This window comes from Cryptomeria japonica, chromosome 1, assembly GCF_030272615.1.
Source record: "Cryptomeria japonica chromosome 1, Sugi_1.0, whole genome shotgun sequence".
Taxonomy (NCBI): Eukaryota; Viridiplantae; Streptophyta; class Pinopsida; order Cupressales; family Cupressaceae; genus Cryptomeria; species Cryptomeria japonica.
This window is the reverse complement of record NC_081405.1, coordinates 463,230,531-463,235,930: the sequence shown is the minus strand read 5'-3', so window position 1 is coordinate 463,235,930 and position 5,400 is coordinate 463,230,531.

The window sequence follows — 5,400 nt, the reverse complement described above, 5'->3', positions numbered from 1 at the left end:
CTTGATTATACCATCCACAAAAGACTCAAAAATAAATGAAAATCTTTTATGAATATAGAAAGCTTACTATTATATATACTAATTCAATAATCCAACAATTTTATTTTGAGAAGTAATTCATTCCTTTAAATATTATTAACAACCAAAGGGTTGTAATTCAATCAATCGAGCATAATTGGTGTAGGTGATGGCGTGTTTCTTAATTATACCATCCATAAAAGGCTTATACTTTATATATATATAAAATCAATATTTCAACAATTCTATTTTGAAAAGTACTCCCTTAATTTAAAAATTATTAACAATCAAATGGTTGTACTTAAATCAGTTGAGCATAATTGGTGAGGGTGATGATATGTTTCTTGATTATACCATCCACAAAATGCTCAAAATTAAATGAAAATCTTTAATGAATGCATAAAACTATATACATATGCATATACATATACATATACATATATATATGCATATACATATACATATACATATGCATATATATATGCATATACATATACATATACATATGCATATATATATATATATACATAAAGGTTTACATGGTTTAAATGAAGGAAAGATTGACAAATTTACGGTGATCTCTTGGTGACCACACCACAATTAGGACAATAATCTCAAACACACTTTTTACCGCTCTCTGGGTGATTGTGCCTAATTGAGTATGTCTTGCTTATGTATGAAAATGACATTTTGCAGCTTTCCACTGACGATGTATTTGAGATGTCTTTCATTTAGAGATGGCATGAGCTTAGTCCTAGAGTGAGACTAGGGAGTGGCTCCCACTCCTGTCCCCCGTCCATCAGCGTACCTGGTATGCTTGGCATTCGTGTTTGGGGAGTTTTGTAATCAAATGATAACATAACAATAGACTTGGGAATTAAAACAAATAACAAGAAAATTGGTTCCTTGAGCACCCCTTGAGGACTATCACAACACCAAGGGTGTTTTGGGAAGGCATGCTCACACATGGAGCATTGGGACTTGTGCGAAGAGGCATGCCCACTCACACAAGGATTATGTGATCATTGTTCTCGTTCACATGAGAGAATGCTTGGTTCCATATGGTATGTCCCCATGTAGCACATACGATGAAAGGCATGCTTGCACATGGAGTATTGGGACTTGTGCAAAGAGACACACCCGCTCATGTAGCATAGGGATTGTGTGATTGTCATTCTTGTTCGTATGAGAGAATGCTTGGTTCCATATGGTGCGTCCCCATGAGCACATACAATGAAAGGCAAGCCCTCACATGGAGGATTGGGACTTGTGCGAAGAGACATACGATGACACTTCCTTCACTGCACTCTAGAATCTAATGCCTTGTGTAGTTTTAAAGTAGTGACCCTATGTGGATTCATGACTTGGTATCATCCTTCTCTATTGATGTTGGACTGTATTGTTCCATTACTTATGTCATGTATGCATCGTGTATGGCATGTGTGAGCCTATCATCCCCCTTGTATACTTTGATTGACTATTTGGAACTATCTCCACAAGCACGATGGGGTGGACCTAAGGGTTCCACGTGGTCGAGTGGACTTAAACAAAAGAAAGGTTGGAAATATTTTATATCGTGTTTTGTGGGTGGTCATAATGCATTTATGTTTTCTTTTAAGATGCTAGTAACATTATTTTGAGTACTATCTTTACCTATTGTACTTTTCTATTGGACTCGATCAACCCAATAAACTTGTACATATGATTTATTTTATTAAAGAGGATATTCATGTAGTCTGGAATGCATGATTATCATCTTTGAATATATGTTGAATATATAATAATGAGTGACTACTTAGTATGAGATATATATACACTATCTTTACCTATTGTACTTTGCTATTGGACTTGATCAACCCAATAACCTTGTACATGTGATTTATTTTATTAAAGAGGATATTCATGTAGTCTAGAATGCATGATTATCGTCTTTGAATATATGTTGAATCTATAATAATTAGTGACTACTTAGTATGAGATATATACATGTCATTCAATAGGTATATGTCATGTATTGACATAGGATGACAATTTATATGAGATTATCAATTTGGGAAATACTTATAAGAAATATGTGCATATATAGTAGATAAATTCATTTCAGGTATATATATAGTAGATAAGTTTTGGTAGCTCCCACAAACAACTAACTTAGATAAGGTAGATAAAGTCATTTCATCTCCCTAATTGGCTTTAAAGGCTCTTATATTTGGGTTACCTAATTCCCTATCAGCACCATTTTTAATATTATTACCAGTACTCAGTGGTTCATACAGTCCTCTTAGGAGTTGGACCATCTCAACCATGGTGCGCCTGATCATATTAGCTTGAAACCAATGCGCCTCATATTAGCCTCAAACCTATGCCCCCTATTGGTAGCTGATGGGGATAGAATATCATTCATTGTACATATTAGGATACCAACCTTTCAACCGACGATGAAATCGTTGGACATACAACGTTCTCATCGATGCAAAGGTTCTGGAGTCATCGCACTTCCGACTCAAACTACACAAACATTCGACGAGGATGTTGTACATGCGATGACACTTTGTAGTCGAACAGTCGTCGATGCATATTAACGGACCGACGACACAACCGTCAAACAAATAGCATCACCGTTGGTGCAAAGTTCCAAACTTTCATCGACTTTTTGATGAATTCCACAAAAGCATCCGACAGGGATGTTGCATGTCCGATGACTTTTTTGTCCAGAAGAGCGATCATGCCCACCGTCGGCAGAGTCCATGGGAATGTCGTATTTCCGATGGTCAGAGGCATTGTCGACAAGTCTGACGACGAGTTTTCGATGGCTACTTTTGTTGGCAATCTGACGAAAATTAGTAGCAATTCCGACAATCGGCCGTCGGAATTTAGTCCCGAATGTACTAGTGGAGGTGGATGCAGGGTCGATTGTTGAAGGCAAACAAATAACCGAGGGGGGGTCTCCTAGCTCATCGATAGTAACCCAGGGAATATGACTTGTGCATTCACACACATACATATAATAATTAAATAAGTTAATTAAATCGATTCAGGAAGTTGATAATAAATAACATTATGAAATAATTGAAGCATAAAATATTAAAATTTAATATTAAATAAAAGATTATAAATAAATGAATTTAAAATATTAATTTAATGACTTATTTGAATTCCAACATGTTTTAAATTTAACTCTTGAGTTTCAAATTTTGATAGAAAGTTAACTCTCGATAACTTCCTATCAATCCTCAAATTTCTCTTCCTGATTGGCTAATCAAACTAGTCCAACTCTTGACTAACTCTCTTAACTGGCAAATCTGACTGAGCTTTCTCCACTTTAACTCTCAATCACCCCAAATTTCATCCATCTAGATCCACAATCTATGGATCGAATCTCTCAGAAAGAAAAGATTATAAGGCAAGAGAGATATCGGCTAATTGGGATAACTCTCTTTGCTTACACATCATTTGGTGAGTCCACTTCTGATTTTATTGCCTTATTTGTTCTTTTGTCCTGGCTGAGGTCTGCAAAGGGTTTTGAAAGCAAGTCTAAGAGGGTAGACGATTGGTCTTAGGCACTGAAGGTGTTTGAAGGGTTGGGAGTCAACAAGATCCACGTCTTCTTCACTCTCTCCTCACCACACCTCCTCTCCTCATCTCCCTTCCACGTTGAAATTGCAAGGTGATTGTTTCTATTTGTTGTTTAACGCCTTATTCTCCTCTTTCATTTTTTAGTTTGCATTGTGTGGATCAATTTGTTTTAGAGTTACATAACTGTTTGGGAGTTTTACAGATAGCCAGGTGACACCTTTCCTTAGATCAATTTGCAAGTTTAAAATACATTCTTATTGTTATTTTTATAATCAATCTGCTCCCTTCTCATTCCTGAATCGATATTAAGGATCGATTTGTTTGGTTATTTGCATTTTGGATTAAGCGATTTGATAGTTTGTTGTTTCATTTTCTGATTGGAATGATCTATACTAATAGTGGGTTTAAAATGATTATTCACTGATATATTTTTCTTAGTTGACTCCTCTATGATATAAATCGCACCTCCCTTGTCTTTTTGCAGATTTAAAATTTTCAATTTGTTTGTTCACTACCCCATACTTTTCTTCTCTCCATGTATATGTCAGGTAATGCTACCATTTTACATTGATTTCCTCTTGCAGATTTTTGAAGAGATACACCATGTAATATGTATCGGTTTGTTGTAAATTCTTAGCTCGGATTATTGTATTGGCATAAAACCTAACCTGGCCAATTTTTCCTCTATCCTCTGCACTGCTGAATGGGTTGAATGTGGGTTTGATTTTGTTTCCTGGAGAATATGTCAAATCGATATATTTGGTAGATGTTCTTGTAACCTTTCAAACCGATGTAAACTTAGTTGTTTTTATTTTGTGTTAAGCTAATGTCGTTGCATACATGAAGCACTCTAAATCGATTTGGCTAGAAAAGCCAGATTGACTCTAGTGTGGTTGTTTAGACCTTCCAAAAATTATAGTCGATACCCCCCTTAACCTGTGTATTTTTGTTAAAGAATATATCTGTTTGATTTTATGTATGTGTGTGTGTGAGATTAATTTAATTTTTTCTAAAGCTTCCTTAATTAACTATTGATGTCATCGAATTTGTTGTTTTAAATAATGATAATATAGAATCACTCAAAATAATAAAATATATCTAGGGAGATAATTTTATCTTTTGTCTACGAGGGATGTAATGCACAGGGTGCTTGATTATGGGATAAATAGGGAAGGGTGTTTTACCTACCCCATTAGGGTTAAAATTGGCCAATAACTTAATTATTAATTCTCCTTGCCATAAAACATGTAGGTAAGCTCAATAGATTGTTGTTAGATACTACATGCATGTACAAGTCCATCCCAAAACTTGATGTCAGCTTGTTAGGATACTCCATCATGAGGGACGAGAGCTTTTCATGAGCACCGGGAAGTGCAAGCTTCAATTGGTTGGGTGGATAAAATGCCTGGGTTATTTATTTGTCTTCCGGATTGTCGATGGAGGTGAGTCCGATGGTGAGGAAGACACTACATCCGGAGACAAAGAATTATGTATATCATTGTAAAATCTTATGTAATATTGTTTGATGTATTAATTATTTCTTGTAATAAACCAACGTGGTCTCAGAATCAAGCTATGTAAGCTATGTAAAGGGCCTATGAGGCCTACTATCAAAATTGCAACAAGAAGTTGCCAAGAGTCTGTAACTAACAAAAAATAAAGGAAAACTACTAACCACTAACCCACTAACACGTGTCCTACTTGTGCGTGATTTTTGGAATGTGTTCCTTCATGCTTAGTTTTCCTTCATTTCATGAACGCTCATTTAATTTAGCGCATACTTTAAGTTAACGCATGAACCATTAC